Genomic DNA, 20,738 nt, shown 5'->3' on the forward strand with positions numbered 1-20,738 from the left:
TTGTATTTTTTAGCACTTATAATATTATATATTTGACTAAGAGCACTTATGGAATCAACTAAAGTGGTGAAATAATTTTGGCCGTCCAGATCGGGCAAAAATACCAAACAGTGGCGCGATCGTGAAGACGCCCATATTAAAATTGAATCGTTCTATCTCAGTTTGCGATAAACCATCTCTATCTCTCTCTCTCTCGTCACGCGAGAGAGCGAAAGGGGAAGTATCTCGCCGCTCGCGCTCGAAGCGTCTTCGGGTATTACTTTCGGAAAGCGAGGGAATTTTCGGAGGCGACGAAGTCGGCCGCCTCGACCAAAATTACCCCCAGTTTACCTCCCGTTCGCGGTGACCTCGGAGAACTTGCGAGAGATTTTAGCGCGGGGACAACCGAGCTCGACCGAAGTAAGCCCGAATTTTCACATTATATTTCCCGTCCTTGGCCAACTGTCGCCTACTTTCGGAGAGTGAAGTGGAAGCATTAGATTTTGAATTTTGCAAATATTCAATTAATGACATCAATGTCTGGTTTCTTCGATTATATAATATATTTTTAATTGTCCGTTGAATTTTCCAACTTAGCTCAGATGTGTGTATGTTAAATAAACATATATTTTCTTTTAAAATAAAAAAATTAAATATTCTGAGCGAAATTGTTTTGAGCTACACAGTTCACGCACACAATAACAAACCGGAATCCTTATCTCGAGCGTACTCTCTACATCATTTTAAAAAAATATGTTGAAAATAAGTTCTACACTAAGTAAACATGATAATCATATTATAATTAGTGCTACAGACATTTTTTTTTCAATTAACTTTATATTTTAGAATATGCATTTTTTAGAAATAATTAAAACGGAGAAGTGGATTTGAATCCTCACGATCTTAATATTAATAAAAAATAAGTTATTTAAAATGCCTTTACCATACATAAAAAAAACAAGACATATTTGGCCAATGCCATATAGAATTTAAGTTTTTTTAAGTAATAAAAAAAAAATCTGCATCTTACAGAGCATTAGGTATTTAATTTGAAAAAATAAATTTACATTTTACATCAATAAAATAAATCAAAGCTCTGTTAATTTTTAATCTTCACTTTAAAATCCGGATGCAATGTGCTTGTTAAAATGTAAAGTAAAGAAAAAAAAATCTTTTACATTGCTACATCAAATTAAACATGCTTGGTTTTTTAATTCTTTAAATCCTTCATTATTTAAAGGCAAAAAAATAAAAGTTCACATTGTTTTAAATTTTTTTTCAAAAGATTATCGCATTGTACATTAATTGATTTCAATTAAATTTTCGGTTGAGTTTTTTCCACGTCGAATGAAAATGGTGCACAAATCAATAATAAATAATGTTTAATTTCTTTAAAATATTGAAGTTAGCAATCGAAATCCGCATTAAGGTCTATAATATTTCACCTATAATTTTCAAAAATTGTGCTACTAAAATTTTTGGTACATGTTTTTATTGACAAAGTGAACAAGTTCACATTCTCTAAGATTTCTAGAAAAACTTTAAAGAAAACAGTTTGGCCATAAATGTCTATATAAAATAAACGTTTTCAGTTAGCAAGGTAGAAGATAATAAATACTTTTAACGTAACATAAGTTTTGGAATGAAAATTAAATACGCGAATAATTTTTATTTTTTATTTATTCTGAATAGCTTTGTTTTTTACATTATTGTTTTAGTTAAAATTTAATTGTTTGGTTAAATTGGTTGAAATAACTTATTTAAAGCTCTGCAAAATTATTTTAATGGTGTAAATTCACAATATTTCAACTCTTGTAAAAATTATTTGGATGACTCCCTGAATTTTTTTTTTTTGAAAATTCTTTATCTACCTGAAAGATTGCTTATTAAATTTATTTATGAACTAAAAATGATATGATTTTTAAAGCAACAATAAATAACTTAATAATAAGTGTAGTTTATTCTTTAATAATATAAAATAACTCTACAGCTTGATTTAATTTTTTATGGTGAACACTATTTTTATTTCAAATTTTGAGACATGTTATTAGTAACTACTAAACTAAAGTTAACGCCAATATGTTGCGCCAATTCAAGGTCTTAAAAAAGTTAAGTTTTCAGGCTTTTAAAAATGTATAAAACTATTACAGTTAACAGTATTGAAGCACGCTGGTGCTTAATTATTCAACGGACATTTAAAGGCAACCATTTAAGGTTACACATAATTTAGTAAACGTTCAACCTTATCCTTAGAATTCATAACCAACACCCCGCCCACTTTCATATCCGTGTTGAAATTTCTTTATTTTCATCTGAGAATTTTCACAATTTTATATATAGCCGCTCTTCCGACGTTCGCCTGCTCTAACGCGAATTTATATTCTCGATTATTTCTCGAGCTGTACATACACACATATAATAATATATTAATGCGGGCAATACACACACATCCCTAAAACGTTAAACTTTACCGGTACTGGTGTTGCTACTTGCATAATTGAGCGTGCGACATGAGGGCGTTAAGCCGACAGAATGCAAAGAAACTGGCCGGGTACCTTGTGCCATTATCGCTCGTGACGGACGCGAGTCGAGTTAAAGCTGGTAATTATAAACGAGGTACTGCTGCTGCTACTGTACTATCGCAAACTGTTGTACCGCTGCGGCCATTGGTATTTTACTGCATGGACGGCCGGGATTAGGAAATGCAAACTTGCCCGTGATGATATGCAAATGAACCGCTGTCCGTTGAAAATCAACATTAAAGGTAGCAACACACACATATATATTATATTATTATAACAATAAATATGCTAATGTGTTAATAGCGACATGAGCGATGGTAGTTTCAACAATTATTCAAAGATAAGTAGGGCTATGGATTGGATCATCGGTTTCTTGTTTAGCAAAGAGTAACATTATTAAAGATTCTGATTCTAAGCACTTAATAATGAGTCGCGCTAAACTTAAATTGTCAAATAAAATATAAAATTCACATATGTTCATACAAACCAAAAGCCATTTTATTAACCTTAAAACTTAGCCGCCGCTCTTCACTACTCCCGAAAGAATGCCCATCCGAATATTGACCCCAGTCATAGTCGCTTAACTTTTGCAATCAAACCCCATGACCCCTTGTTGTAACTACGATATTAAGAACTAACCAACAATTTTCAGACACCCTAGTGCACGTACATAAACAATACCAATTTCGAGCAAAATAAACGTATTTCAAAGTCGCCACTATAGTTTCCAGAGCTATGCATGATTTATGTGAGCATTTAAAGATACGCTTGATAATACGCGACTAATGAACACACTAGAATATGCATATGTACTATATAGATTTTAATATTCTCTAATATTTAAATTGTTTGATTTAATATAAATTAAAAATTCCTGAGCTCATGTGATTCAATCACCTACATAATTGTTTTTTCTTATTTATTTTAATTTTGCTTATGTATTACATGCCCTATAAAATAAACAAAGTGTTCTGTTAAAATTTTAGGATTTACCAAGTGTTCCATCGCAGTAAAAGCTTTGGAAACCAGAAATGCTTATTTTTTTATTTTTTAAAAAACAAGAATATTTTGACTGATGGTGGAAAGGTTGAGAAGTAAAGAGTTGCAAATAACACATTTTTTCAAAGCATGTTTTGATTTAATTACTTTTTAAAAAATAACTTATGTGAATCCTAATATAATTTACCGTGCAACGACTTTAAAGTGAATAATATCCAGACACCCCTATGTTACTTAAGAAGAATACTACATAGAAGTGTATTGTACATTATAACAGTTTTATCCCACATGAATACATGATTGCAGCGATGAAACTCATCTGCATAATGGCATTTGAATTCGCAACGAAAATTTTGCACGTGAATGTAGTATATGGTATAAGGTGAGCGATATTTCCGTAACAGGTATCCCGCAAGGAGAGGCAACAACGTTTTTGCACTCAATTTGCATACTACACGCATACTCGTAACAACAAAGACACGAACCTGGGCGTGTCCCTGGGGTCCCTATACCTCTCCAGTGCACGCGAGGGCCCCAAAGGAGCTTTTCTTTGACACGACAGGACCCCGGCAATTAAGATAATTTCAACTATGTACCCGTGAAAGGAAAATATTTCCATCGATCGGGGGTGTGCAAGCTTTTTGCATTTTTAACAACTGTGTGTACGTTGAAAGTGGTGCTTAGCACGATAAGGAGTATGTACGAGTATTAGTGAGATTATAATATATATTATCAAGGTATATATATTTGAGTCTATTGACTGTAACAATATTAACATTTCGGATACTTTTTGCTTCAAGCTATTTCAATGCCCTATCTTCATCTGAAAATTTGTTTAGCAATGTTACGATCAAATCATCAAAAAAATATATCGTGTTAATCTGGAAAATTTTTTCTTACAAATTTAAAAATTATATGGCTGTATTTTTAATTGTTAAAAATAAACCCTTGATAGTTCGTTAACTCTGAATGCCAAATAAATAATTATTATTATTTTATTAACACGATAAGACAATACAGTTTTTGTGTTTTCCAACTGCGACGAAAGTCTATGTCCCGTAAATCACAAACAAACAAAACCGTCAACATGTTAATATTTTATGAGCGTATTTATATTTATCACGAGATCACGAGATTGTGAAGCAGTTTCGCAGTGCATCAAACAAGAGTTGTTACCACGTCCGAAAGTTTACCTGAAACTTTTGCAAAACAAACGCCGAGCAACGAAGAAGACGAAGAGTTTCGAATTTTAGTTTTCGCGTATAATAAATATAAGCGAAGGTGACGTGCGGAAAGTGAAGGAATGGTGGGGAGGATATTAAGTGTTGTGGTGTTGCCATAATATTTTGTCATAAATAACGATCGTTTATAAGCGCCACACTCGACTGCGGACACATTACGTTGTGCTGCAGCATCCTAAAACCGCCACAATTTTCCTTCTATTCTCACCAAACGCCACGCACACCTGATCGCAATTTTACACAACCGAAATGCACGTGGCTTAGTTATAATCGTATGTAAGTCATATAGTTTCATTTCTTTCATGTTGCAATGTTTATACGTGCTATTTTAGTTGCAGGTTCTGCTGCGCGTAGCCGATCGTTCACACTACCACGGCGATGAAACGATTTTTTTTATTTTGTTGCGAGTTGTAGGAACTAAGAACACTCTTAACCTTCTGAATGCTAAACAACTATTGATATAATTTATATAATAAAGCAATAAAATTGCTAATAATGATCGTTGTTAACGCCATTTTTTTCGAAATAATAAATTTATTTGCGAGCTTCTTATATGAAACATTTATTTTATACATATATTTTTTTTACTCTAATACATGAACCGATAAATAGGATTGTAAAAACAGCGTAGCAGTCCAAGAGTTGAATTAAAAAATCTGCTTGTGTAGAGATGTCTGTTATTTACGTTACACGTCTGCTATTGTAGTTAGTCGATTTGTATCAGCTTCTTTAATAGTCTGAGGACTGCTTTATTCGCTTTTTATATTTCGTTCTTACATTTTCTAATTTCACTGATATATATTTTTTCTCTTGAATGAAGGATCTAAAATAATATATGCTATAAGATGAGATATATATATATATATATATATATATATATATATATATATATATATATATATATATATATATATATATATATATATATATATATATATATATATATTTTTTTATATATATATATATAGATATATATATGTTTATATATATATATATATATATATATATATATATATATATATATATATATATATATATATATATATATATATATATATATATATATATATATATATAAATATATATATTATTAAATGTATATATATATATATTATTTATAATTCTTCTACTGCATCATTTTGGTAATCGTTTTATTTTGACCGTAACAAGCTAAATATATAGATTAGAAAATACATTCATTATATAGTAGATATATTTAATGTTATTTTAAAAAAAATTGCTGCCAATCTCACACGTTTCGTTTGTAGTATATATACTACCTCTATTAAAACTATGAAGATGTACAGTGCATGAATCTTGGCTCTTGGATAAATAAATATTTGGTAGTCCACTAAATTTTATTTGTTAAAATTATCTTAAAATTGTTGGCACATTATTGAAATCGCCTTACAATGCTATCTGAATCATCAACATAGTTTTTAGTTGCGATATGAATTTTAGATCAAATTTTTAGATCATAAATAAGTTAATAGTGCATCTCTTAACAAATAATTTTCATGGCAGTCTTCTTTAAGTGGTTTGCAAAAATAGGCGAGATCATATATCTCGCTTTCGCTAATATTTATTTGATAGACAGGATGTGAGAAATGGAGCATAGATAATGTCATGTTAAACATGGTTTATATTTTTAAGACTCACTTAAACTATTCTTCTAAAAAATAATACTCATAAAATTGTTTGTAGTAATTATCATTTATATATTTTTTTCTCAATTGAAATGATTTTTTTTTAAATTTATTGTCTTAATAAAATTCAATCAAAATTAACTTTTACTATTTGAACTTTAAATTTAACAAATTTAATTTTAATATATAATTAATATAATATAATATAATTTTCCGGTTAATTTTGTCCAACGGAATAGAAAGAAATTACTGACCGATTTTTTTTATTGAGTTTTCTTATTAAGATAAACCTTGTACAAAATTAAATCCCAGTCGTATAAATCTGCCAAAATTATGCCGTAACCTTAACCAAGTCGTTGGTTGTTTATTAACATTTGTTTAAATGCTGTATAATATTATTTCTTTTGAATGCGAGCAGGAACTATTAAATTAGCTGATTTTAAAGATCAATGCTCGGCATTCTGTAAACATTACGGAAATATGTTTTAATTTATTGTTTATTTAAAAAATAATATTAAAACTATTGCTCATCTTAATATGTTTCATGAAATTAAATATTAAAAATTACATCTGAAAAGTTTATATAACAAAAAAAACGCAAGAAGTATACAGTTTTGAAGCTATGTGCACTTTTCCGAGCTGTCAATGGTAGTTATGGTGATTTTCACGACTAACTTCGCTGAGCAAATATTTTATTCGAGGATTTACATACGAATATCGTCGGTTTGCGACTCTTTTTTTTGTTATCTCTCGCATCCACACAATGATCGTCTAACGAGGCGGCCGCAAAATCCGTTCCGTGGAACGGCTAGGGAGAAAAAGCAAAAACTCATAGAACAGAACCAACAACCACCCTCAGCCGTTGTTCTCCACCCGAAACGGGGTAATAATATTTTTGAGTGCAAAGTTTGCAATGTTTGCTTTGTGGGCAAACATCGCTTTCTAAAAATATACAGGAAATGCATTTAATATTTGCATTCCACAGCCAATAACCTTGCGATATGAATGCTAAAACCCGATACCCAAAGCAAAAAATAAATAGCAATTCGAATTCGAATGCTTAATACTTTGATAAGTACTTCATCGCTATTTAAACAACTTAAACTCCATTAACCCATAGGGGTATTTGATCTTGAAATTAACAAATTTGCATTACTACATGAGGGTATATCCACCCCATCAATATCGCATTAAATCACTCGAATGCTTAATCTCAAACTTAAACACTTAAATAAAAATGCGTCATTTATTATTCAAGTCTGAATTATACGTATTATGTGTTTCGGCATGGTGAAACTTTTAATTTAATTAACTCTACGGAAAACTTTTTGAACATTGCCTCTGCTGATCAAAGAAGACAGGTGTAGATGGAAGTGAGGAAGCATCGGAGCAGATTGCAATTACCAACGCATTATCACGTATAAATTATTCATATCGACTGCATTTGGATTCTCAGGAGCCTTACAATATCTGCTGACTTTGTTCACTTCCGAATAGTCTGGAAAGTTATGCTCTCTCAGCAATAAACCTAATGCGCTCCATGCAAAAATCAAACAGTGAGTCGGAATTGCACATCTCGCTTATTTATTCATGGATATTACGATTTTGCTGGAAAGATTTGCCCTACATGTGCTTTGAAGGGAAAGATTTAGTTTTAATCCTTTAACGCATTGTATTGATTTTTAAGGTATTGTATTTGTTTTATTAATATGTATATAGATCAGTTTTATGTTTCTTTACGATCACGATTAAAAGAATAAAAAACGTTATCTAAAAGTACGTGAATTGAGCCTACACATTTTAGTAAAAATCGACCTACGATTTTTACATTAGGGTTTTATTTTGACACTGCTATTTTAAAGTATTGAATAAGAAAGCAGTACAACACAGCATTTTTTTGCGATTTTTAATCTATTGTTAAATAATATTATCTAATGGCTAACAAATTACTGTTAGTAGCAATTTATTTGATACTAAATACAAAAATTAGCCAAAAATCTGCACTTTCCTTGTTTTTATTTCTTTGTGTGAGAGAAGCATTATTAAATTAAATTAAATTAATTAAACAAAATTGGGGCTCACTATCGGACATGTAAAAAATTTTATAGTCTCTATTGAATATTTTTATATTTTTTATTTAATACATTTAAGATATTCTCTATGAGCTGGAGTTCCTTTTTGTTAGAGAAATTTTAATACACAATACACATGTACGAGCTAGCTCAATTTTAATTTATCATCACGTTGTTCATCCGTGAGATAATAGCCTTATCTGGGATGATTTTTCGAAATTATAATTACATAATAATCATTAATTCTGATCTCACAAACGCGATATAAATTTAAAAAAAACATTAGGGTCCATATAAGATTCGAACTCAGGTCTTTCAGGTCAATAGCCAGCGACTTGTCTACCACTTGTCTATTTTGCTGGTCAATTAAGCTTAAGATAATGAGTTTATTTATGTATTATAATTAGCGATTGTTACTGGTAATTGTAACATAAATTAAAAAAATTGTAAATGGTATGCAAAAAGCTTGTAAAGTAACTGCATAAAATAATATTATGTATAGAAACAATCGCATTTATACTTTCATAAAATATGAGCAAACACTATGAACCTAGTGAGCGATTCTACATTATTTGATGTATGATTTTTGCATCGTTAATGAAAAAATGTATTCAGCGAATCGAGGGGCATTCAGTACCATGCCATTATGCGTGTCATGTGTTCCCCGCCAGCCCTGGGGGTAGTTTGCGAAAGTAGATTTGGCCATAACAAGTTGTGACCAATGAGTGTGACGGTCCTTAGGGGTGTTTTGGGGGTGGGTCAGCGTTGAGGGTCCGTGTCCACTTTCCGTTTGTACAATTTATTATATCTGATTGGGCTCTTTAGAGCGCGACCTTTGTTTGCACTTCCAAATCCGATTTTGCAGATTGCAACCCCGTCGGGGTTATTTTTTTCGCCCGATGTCAATATTTTATTTGCTCTGGGGAAGTGTAGTTGCGTCGGTTGCATGTGCAGGCAAAACAATTGCGCAATTCGCACGAATTGCACCTAAAGGAATGCTACTGGGTGCAAGATGAAAGCTTGATGCAATTCACACTTGGATGCTTCGCGTTTCTCTATTTAATTGTGTTTTGTTTAAACAATATTGTTTGTGGAGTTTTATATGAGAGCGTTATATCATTTTATAGTTGTAATAACAGTACACAAACAGCGAAATACATATACATATATACATATATTACATAAAAATACTTAAATGATCCATTATTTATTTTTCATACTTGCTTATTAAAATTGCGTGATTAGTGAAATTTAATTTAAATAATAAAAACGCAATATCATTACATTAGGATATTTATATATCTAATTTATAAAAATATTCCTGCATTTTGAATATCTCTGTGACACCTCTAGGATGTAAATAATGCTGCCTCCGATGTAAATAATTGTCAGCGATGCCATTGTGTATAAGTGGCTGGATGCAAGCACAGGCAGCGAGAGGCAAATCTTCACTTTTCGCAGCTAAAGATTGTTCGCCTTGCCATTGTGAAAGATCGAGAGATACGCGAGTTTTAGTTTAATTTGTCAAATCATGAATGGGTATCCCTTTTCGCGTGCAATTAAGAGAGTTGTCTTTTCTACGTGAGTAATGGATGCTGAAAATGGGGTAAGAACCCTATCTTGGTACCTCATTGAACCCGGCCGTGTTCGTTAATATTATGGCGTTATACCTAATGCCATTCGCTTAAACAACAGTGAGAATCATCCCATTGTTCGGTTTATTTGATGACTTTTAATTATAATTTTATCTGAGTGGGATGTGCCCTAGATTGTACTATATTATACACTGTAAAATTAACGTATTATACATTTATATTAAAAAGCTAATTCTTAACAATTTGGTTCTTTTTTGATTGAGTAATCTCATGATGAAATCTCTAATTAATAATACAGTAGCCAATATTTCGCAATATCTGTTATATATAACCAAAATTAAAATGTATTTATTTAATTGATATTTTATTTTTCTGTATAAAATATTATGCAATATATTAAAATATAGTGCGTAATCATAATACAATATTATTTTTGGCTAAATTATTTTCTATAAAAATATATAAATTTTAATGTAAATTAACTTTATTCATATAGCAACCTATTTTAAATAAATCCATCTAGCATTTCAATGAGTTATTTGGTTTATTCTTAATACTATTTAGATAAAAAAATATAGATTTTGCTTATGGTGTATAATAATAAAATATAAATAAAACAATTCGTTGTGGTTTTATTACGCTTACTCTCAATATATGTATTATATATCTGAATGGCGAGTATTGCCAATGCCGCAACATAAATTGAAACCGAGCAAGGAGCCAATGTAATTAAATCTAGTTTTATCTTAGCGCAATAATTTCTTTACAAATTATAGCTGAGTTAACATTATATCGTCCGTATAATGAAAAGGCAATAATTTTTCATGTGACAATATTTTTTCATAATATTTAATAAAACTGCATGAAAACATAACGTTACATTTTAGACAGATATATAGACGCTTATCCATACAAGTTTTACTTATTGTTTTATTAAAGATTTAATATTACTAAAAAAAATAGGATAATCCAAGTCATTATACAAATTTCTTTAAATATAAAAATCACAAAATAAAAATAAACAATTCAAATAATTTAGCTACGTCTGACTTAGAATTTCCAAATTTCCAATTATTTTCTTCATAAAATGGGTGTTTCTTGCTTGCGTCCTATAAAATCTGGATTATTTATTTTTTATTTATTTATTTGGTATAAAATATATATAGCATCTTGCGTTTTGAACCTAAAAATATGCCCAATTTTATCTTTTAGCAATGTCTGAACAATGTTAAGTAAAAGGTAAAAAATGTTTAGCATTAGTTGCTATTTTGTCACATAATTTTGGATATACGAAAAACAAAACTGCTTTTCAATATATTTATAATATTTGCTACTTTAGACTCCGTTGACATTAACAAGCTACCTAAAACTTTTAAGCAGAATTTAAAAAATTGAAAGCAGATATTCAGCTCATAGAAAAACATATACAAGTATCTTCATTTGACATTTATAAGTTGAACCTGCAAAAATAAATTAATTTTAGACTATTTTATATTTGAAAAATTTCCGGACCAAGCTATATAAACAGTAAAAAATATTTAGCATTAGTTGCTATTTTGTCACACTATTATAGTCATAAATATAGTATTAAAAATATATATGATTTTTTATGTACCATGACAAAAAAAATTGTACGATATGGCCCACAAGATTTAAGGTTCGACATCCATGATGAAGGTGTTATTTTAAAGCACTTGAGAAATTGCACCTCCAGGTGAGGTCAAAGAAATCAAGTTAAGGGATCATAATAAAACTTATAGGTAATATTAAAAATAAAAAATATATAATTTTAATATCTGGTCGCAAACTTTTTAAATGACTCACGTAATTATTAAATAAATTATTAGTTGATTTTTAGGACATATTCGAATAATTTATAATTATCAGTCGTTCACTAATCTATTTTTAAATTTTAATAAAAAATGTTATATATAGTATATTCATATATTTCATTTTAAAAACCCAAAGCAAACATTGCTCGTAGGTGAAAAGTTTCTGAAACTCTCTGGTCTCGGATTTGTTCAAAACATTGCGCAATATTTACTTGTCTTTTATTTTTGCAGTTGCGGTCACTCGCTCGGAAGCCGGCTGCAAATGCATTTTTCATCGGGACTGCGGTCCGAGGCTTTAGCACATCTGCATCGGTCGATTGTGCACTATCGGGATTCGAAATAAAATTACCAAGCGGGACAGGGGGAGTTTCGGCGGGAAGAAGTGGCCGCCATAAATCAAGGCAGAACGAACCGATGCGGACGATTGATAAGGCGACCATTACGGTCGCTCGCCCTCACTCGTTCATTTCCACCATTGTTCGCCGAACGAAGCAACGAACGTTTTAGAACCACCCTTTAATCCGGCCTTTTCCAAGATTTTCAGTTGGAAAATGTCGGAACATGTGTATATTTTACCTATATGGGAGAAATATATGTTGTGTGAGAAATCCACAAAATAGACAGGTTGAAAAGAGGGTTATGTACAACTCCATAAGATACTTTAGTTATTATGGATCGTTTTTCTGCATCTTTCATAAGCTACAAAAACGCAATTTTCTCTAAAATTTACAATTTTAGCATCTATTGCCATATTCTAATTATTAGAATCTAATATGAATTTTAGCAATTACATTATTTATAAAAAATTTGTAATTGATTTTTTGAGATAACGTTTCATCGAGCTGGTGTCGAAGTTCGTTACTTCTTATCCTCAAAATTTATTGAAAAAGGTTATCTGTTAATGTATACCTGAAATTGTGCTTCATCTTTGAAAATATCTTTTCACATTGGTGCTGCCAATTACAAATATAAAACCCCAATCATGTGATCTTAATTGACTATATTCGTCACCTAAAAGTCACATTTAGAGAATTCTGTTACTTTTTTCTTGGAATTTACCTTTTAGCATCACTTAGCAGATTAATCACATCCAATAAAGTAAAAAAGTAAAGTAAAGTTTCTCAATTGTACAGTCGTACAGATTTTAAGAATCGAAATTTATTCTGCATTTGCATCGAGATTCGAAAAAGCAGCTAAAATTTAAGTTCAAGCTCAGAAAATATTCTCCGCAACTTTTTATGATAAAAGAGATTTCATTCATTTTGTAATTTTTTATACCATGGGTAATACATAAAGCATGTTGACATTAACTCAATTGACTTTACCGCAGTGTAAGTTCATATATTAACACCATTTTTCATTGAATTTTCTAAGTTAAATTCGTTCCCATGATATTTTCACCAAAGGCTGATTTTCAAAGCCATTTAGTATCCGATAATAGTATCTAAAGACTTTTGTTAAAAAAACATTAGAATAGCTTTCATTCGACTTCCATTTCTAATAAAAAAGTCATGGCTAATGCAATAACACGTTATAAGTTGAGATATTTTCCACAAAGTGCCTGTTGATAAATAACACAATAAATAAACTTTGTACAGCTTGCATTTTCACAAGCTTCATATTGTTTCCAACCACGCCTTAATCTATATGTAAGGCCAGTGGTTTTTAAAGTGTACTCCGCGGCTTACTTACAAGGGCACTACCATTACAAATTTTTCATAAGTTCATAATTGTCATTTTGGATTCAATGTGGTGCAAACCAATAACTACCTTAATAACTAAGTGCTTGCTTAAGCTTTTTTAATGTTTACTTACTGTTACTATTTTTACCCAACGAAATATTCGCTATTATATTATAATTTGACATAGTGCGTCACAGGTAAACCTTGATTTAGCAAGTCAAAAAAGTTTGATAACCACCGTGTGAAGCCAACGAAAATCATTAAAAAATATTTTAATGATTTTAGTTTGCTTCACACTTTGCTATTAAATTGGCTATTAGTGTTACTCACAATGTGATCAACACATCTAGCAACTGATCCCACTGAAAACCTGATATGTATATTATAATAACACTAATAATCACATATGATTTTTAAATTTAATTTTAGTTAATACCTTTATTTTATTAAATAATAAATGAGCTAGTACTTGTGAACTGACTTTAATTACAGCCTCGTTTTTTAATTTTCTCTGATGAAATAATTTTGGAAAAAAATTATAATTTTTTTTGTCATTTTCTGAAATAAAGGCAAGATATCTTTAAAACTTACTTGATAGATTAAATAATGCCGCTGAAATCAGCTTATAATTTAACATATAAATCGAGTTTACTTAACATATAAATCTTGTGTCAAAATCTTGTTACACAGTAATCATCTTTCTCACTATGGGATAATCTTAGCGTTTTCGTATTTATACGGTACATTAAAATATTAAATTACTCGCGTGTCTATCTCATAAAAAGCGACTGAGATGGTTTAATATTTATCAAGTTATAACAGCTACATTATACTGTATGAATATTAACTGACTTAAAACTCACATTGTTATAAAGTAAGAACTTTTCATATAAATTTTAATGCAGTATTAATTTAATTATGTCATCCTAATAAGGTGTTTAATTAAGTTTTATACAATTATTACCCGTGTAAGCCATACGTGTGCGAGTCTGTACCTGACGGAGCAATATCCGATCTGAATTGGATAGGTAAATTAGTAAACAAGGAACTGTGCGCCATATTGTCAAGTTGTGAAACGCTAACAAGAGTTCTGTTACAAGTTTCACTCGGTGTACAGCCAGCGAGCGATACGAGAGGCGTAATGATATTTAGCGAACCGTCTTATGTAAGTTTGACTCTCGGCGTGACCGTGGAGCCTTTCTGAGTAGATCGTAAATTTGATCTCGCCTAACGAGCTTTATCGTATATTGCGACGGCATTGAAAGGATCCAGTAAATAGATCAGCGATATTCAACCCTTGCCGTTTCGTGTGTATACCACCAGAGCTTTAAGTAAATACGCATAGATGGATAAATTAGTTTACTGGAGTAGTCGGACTCATTAGGTTAAGTTATGTAGGCCACGAGAAAACCGCATAAAGACGTGATACAATAATATTAAGAAAAGCTTCTTAAGAAGTTTTCTATATGAATAAAAATATATTTTAATAGACGTACGTGAGGATATTATTTTATTTTGCCTAACCTTTTTGGCAATATTATTATTTATTTATTTATTTATTTTTGAGAAATTTGAAAACAGCGAGTATTTTTATATATTAATTTATATGTGCTTTTATTGTGAATAAAATATTGTTAAAAATAATACGGAATACATATATGTTTATTTAAATATGTAAATGGGCTTATTACAATATGCAAAGCAATTCTAAGATAATATAATATCATTATTAATTTATTTACTTTCTTAAAACATTGAGTTGGCATTTCAAGTTTTAATTTTTTGTGCTGTTTATAATATATTACTTTTTATCAAATATTTCAATTAATAATATGAAAATATGTAGTAACTGTTATTTTATCCAAATAGTATATAATAATTATATTTATTATAACATTTAAAAGAAGTTTAATCTTTAATTTTTAACATGAAATATAGTAGCCATCTGTCATCCAATATTATAATTTATCCATCTTTAAAAATAGCAAAGTTCAGAACCAATTTTATTTACTATGCAACTCGAACAACTCTTTCATCAAATTAGAGCTAGTAAAACTTTTTTTTAATTAGTTTACGTTTTTTCTGTTTCTGTCGTTTTTTCTTCTTATTATTACACAGTTCCATCAATCAGCTGCAACTGAAAAGGTGGAAAATCACATTCGCCCGATCCATCAACAACGTCCAGAGCCGGTCATAGGTCACGTTGCATTTTCCATTAATACATCAAAAAGACGAATGGAGTCCGATTGACAAATGTAAGAAAAGCAGGCCGACTCACTGGTCACATACTCCAGCTATCCGATAAGAAGTAAGAATAAGTATTGTGGAAGTAAATCACGCCACCCGGAGGTGGTCATCTGCAGCTGACAGTTTGCACCCTCTTTTCTTGCTTTTCAACACCGATATCGATGGTTCGGGGAACGGTTTAAAACAAAGTTTATAAATTATAAAATAAAACTTATTCGTATAATTATTGGAGTTGAATTTGTAAGTTCAAAGTTTGATTATATAAAATTTATTAGTTTTTTATTACTAAAAACTTAGGGATGTTTCTGAAACCGTCGATTCTCGAGGTAAAAGTTTCTTATGCACGAGTACCCAGCACTCGGCAAACTTACGTGAAAACCGGATGGTTTGTATGAGAATGAAAATAAAAACCAGTCGCGTACATAAACCGCATAGGAATACGCGAAACGCGCGTGACACCGCGCAACACCGGTTCGAAACCACTGGACTGCAAAAACTAATCCGTGACAAACACAATTTTAACGCTGCGGTTGTGCTACAATATCATACTATGTGTGAAATATATCTCCAAAACGTTTTGTTAATTTTGTAGAGAATTATGTTCTGTATTTTGCTTTCCATATAATTATATATAATTTAATGTTTAAAATTCGTCTAGATAAATTAATCACAATTCTGCTGTCAAGTTAAAATTGTACGCTTTTATAAATGATGTTTATATGACAATTAAATATTATATTAATATTTTGCTACAAGATACTTAATTGATCAAATAATTACGTTGATAATTGGAAATACTGCATAGACCACCTCATATCACATTTGTCCCGAGACGTTAATCAAGTACCGCTGAAACAACTACTTTTTGTTTGGAAAGGACGCGAATTTGATAATACATTTCACCCTGCGCATATTATTATTATTAATTATCAAATCGTTTCTCTTTAGACGTGAACAGATGAGGGAGTGTGCGAAAAACTATGCAATTGGTTGGTAAATTAAAATCATCTGTGATACACCAGAGCTGTTGAATCAGCATAATAAAATTTATGAAAGAGACACGTTGATTTACAGCAGCAGAGATGAGACAAATATCAGCGGATCGTCCAGAGAACATCGCAAGTACCAAATATCACGACAAATCTCAGCTGCATCACAAAAGCAATTACAGCCGACAATAATAAAACTTGACATGCCAACGAAGACTCTCCGGCTTCCATGACCTGCGACTTCAACTCCACCATCTGATAGTGGCATCTACATACATTTCTCTATATATTTGGTAATTTATATATTTATTATTTTAATAATTTATTTAGCTTATTTAACAAATTTCTTATACACCAAACAAATATAATCAAAACATTCATACACAATATAATAAAATAAAATCAGAATATAAAACAACTTTAATATTATATGCACGAAGGTGTTTCTATATTTCATTGAGGAAATCCGCTACATTTTTATTTTTATTTTTATTGTCCTATGAATATTATTATATAAATTCACACCTCCGCACAATATTCCGTGCAATATGTTTATAAAATAAACTGTTACTAGATTTTTTGTCGTCTATTTGAATGTAAAGTCACGCCTCTTCGACCTCAAAACCCGAAATATTGTTGAAATAAATAAAAAAAAGACCTGCTCTTGAGAATAAAAAAGTATAATATATGTATTATACATATACTGTTATAAATTACAATAAAAAAATCTGTATTTTATAACATTAAACCAAAAAAAATTATTGCTGTACAATCATGTGCTTAATCGTGGTCATTGAAATTGTTTATTTACTTTTTTTATCAACGATAATATTTTTAAAATTATTATTTTAATGTTAATGTGTCGGTAAAATTTGAACCTTAAACCTTCTTTGTTTTAAATTGATACATCTACTCTTGACCGACTGGTAATTTAGATGACATTGAGGCACTGCATATTGCTAAATGGGCAATTATAGATATTACAAAAGGCCCAGGACTAATAACTTTTCAACACTACTATCAAAGTAAAAATATTATAATTTGCCATTTAACTATTTATTTTCCTATTTTTAGATGCATATATGTATATATAGTCATCTATAAAAATATATAAAAAAATTGGTTCGTAAATTTTAAACAAAATATTTACTATTTGATTCGCGGCTAACTTCACGCGTTACTAACATATGACCTTGTTTTTTATACACTTCGTTTATTTGCTTAATCATTGCCACAAAACTTGTTATGATAAAAATAAATTGTAAATATATTAATATTTATTGCGTAAACATCCTGGAAATCCACCGAAGATCACAGGGCAGTTTGATGGGTCACGGATGTAGTTCCCGGGGCGCGGGCGCGGGGCTTTCAATTATAAATGTCCAGCAAGAGTTACCCCCGAAGGCAGTGTAACAGAACAAATTACAAGGAAACCACCCCCTGCCTAATAACAAACTAAGTCCCCATTGTCCATATCATCGGCTAACTGCTAACGAAGGAAACCTCTCCCCGCTTGTTATTAGAGAAGCTCGCCTAGTCCGCAATGGGAATTTCCACAATGGCGCACTGCTTCTCAATGAAAATTATACACCGTGTCGACCATAACTACTTTATTTATTTAGAACGAACCGGCCGTGATCCCGGCCGATTGGAGGTTCTAGTGTTTTCTTGTGGGAATTCTCTAGAACAACCCTCATAGCAAAATATGAAAATATACATTTAAAAAATATAAATTTAATTCATGAGACGATAAAATAATCGGAACTGTTTTGTCCTTATTTACATGTTACACATCGATAATCTTAAGTGTTAATTGACTAACACAAATTTTAGGTGACGTGGTGACAAAGGTGACAAAGTTTAGGTGTGAATTATTAAAGCCACTTTGCTTTCACTATTCTGTTGCAAGTGATTAGATAATTTCCTCCTCTCAAATCCAAAAAAACTTTCTAAGAAAAGTAGTGCATATGTGTGAACTGATGAAAATGTTTTCAATGAAAATAATGTGGATTGAAAGACAGTATTATAAATTGATACGTCTATTTCTCACACACATTGTAAGAATGTGGAATAATCACTTTGCCAACCGAGTTACACATAATGTATTTTTAAATTATTTTACTTTTGTTGTACGACCCGCTTTTTAACAACACGTCAAAAATGCTTTTGCTGCGGTACGCATAGTCCTAGATTCAGTTCCTGATTTGATATTGAAACTGAATTTTATAATTTGTGTATATATGTAATTAAAATTCCCGTCGCTAGCAAAGATAGCGATATTATTTTGCGTTCAAATATATTCAAAGTTTATGGCACTTGGTGCCTATTCTATTTCCAGTATTCATGTATGTTATTTACTGCCATCCTTGAAACGAAAGCAATTTTATATAATAACCACCGCTTGTACACGTTTATTACAGATGAGGGGTTGTTTGGAAATTTATTACACAAATTTGTCGGCGTGCAACCTTAGCACGTACACTTAATTGTTCTTAAGAAAGGTCTACAGTCTGGTTAATGGCGGGGCCGACACTTATCTGGACACAGGTGACCACATGCGCAAATACCACTCACACACACCACCTATAGATACGTCCAGTTTGGGAAACTCAATTTACTGCACCATTAACACTATCTAGCTCGTTTCATCTTTGCCATCTTAGCCGCTCTCAAAGACTACGCGCTCGGCAGCCAAATGTATTTGTTTTGAAACCTTTTTATATTAAACCTGGTCAAAATGTTAGGTTTTTTTTTATGAAATCAAGCTTTTAGTATTCAGTGGGAAAGTTTTTGAGTCAGCATTTGGTTCGTGCCAGTCGTTTCATGTACTCGCCTGAGATTTGTTCTGAATTTATGTCTGAAGGGGACCGGCGCATTGATGAGGGGATGGTGATTTAAGATTATTGCCGAGATGCGCTTAGGGTTGATTCCAGGATGCTTAAGCATACTTAAGATAAGAAAATGCACTACTTAAAAACGCTCCTTTAAGAATTAGTCTTATAAATTAAATTAAACAAAATATCCATTTATATAATATATAATTCAGTTTTATAAATTTCCTTTTGTATATTAATCTACATATGTAATAAGAATGATCTGAATATATTTTTTTCTTTTTAATGATGACAAAGATTTGACAAAAAATATAAACTACTTAAAAATAAGCATTATTATATTTATTTAATCAGAATCATATTTAAAAAAATCTACGTAATATATGTACATAAAAATAATATATGCTAAGTGTTATCTTTATTTATTAGTCGAGCTAAACATTTTGTGGCGACCGTTCACCAGACAAAATAACGACGTTTTTAAGAACTAAATTTAAACTGATTACTAATATTTCTCAGAGCAAATTTAAAAATAAATTTTAATTTACTACAATATTAATGGGAGCTTCTTAAAAAAATTTCTTTTACAAAGCGCTGGTGATATTGACAGTTTTGAACCACGCCAGACAGTTTATCTCAGGTCGTTTTTAATTCCTGGTTTGAATAGCTCAATAAATTATTATACTTATCATTCATTAGTGTCATACTTTTGCTGCTGTTCTCTTGACAATACCACTGTACCAATCATGCATGACAAATTCTTTTCATATATAAATTTTAGCATATTTAATTTATAGTTTCTGAACTTACAGCAACATTATGTGTTTGAAGTAACATTTTTTTCTGTAACATAAACAGCTAATGATATATAATTTAAGCTTAAAAAACATATTATATTTTGGTCATCCTGTTGTTGTATTACATATAATAATAAAATTAATTTAGTGATATTTTTTAAATAAATAAATACAGGATGTCAATTATTATTCTAAAATGTGTGATTGTAAATTTGCGACAAATTCTATGAAAAAGTATATTATGTTTGTATTATATAAATTGGAACGGAAAGCCATTATAATATCTTGCATTCAAGGATGTGT

General features: G+C 30.6%; 1 protein-coding gene across 1 annotated transcript in view; it reads left to right on the top strand.

Moving 5' to 3' along the window:
- The window catches only part of LOC148228504 (uncharacterized), a 140,354-nt gene that overhangs the window by 110,157 nt on the left and 9,459 nt on the right, over positions 1-20,738 (top strand). Inside the window, exon 2 of the mRNA XM_088199597.1 lies at positions 16,890-17,097. The gene's annotated coding sequence lies outside the window, so the exon portion shown is untranslated. The remainder of the gene's footprint in view (positions 1-16,889; positions 17,098-20,738) is intronic.

Source organism: Plectrocnemia conspersa, unplaced genomic scaffold (assembly GCF_051122295.1).
Source record: "Plectrocnemia conspersa isolate PC_06_02 unplaced genomic scaffold, ASM5112229v1 ptg000012l, whole genome shotgun sequence".
Taxonomy (NCBI): domain Eukaryota; kingdom Metazoa; phylum Arthropoda; class Insecta; order Trichoptera; family Polycentropodidae; genus Plectrocnemia; species Plectrocnemia conspersa.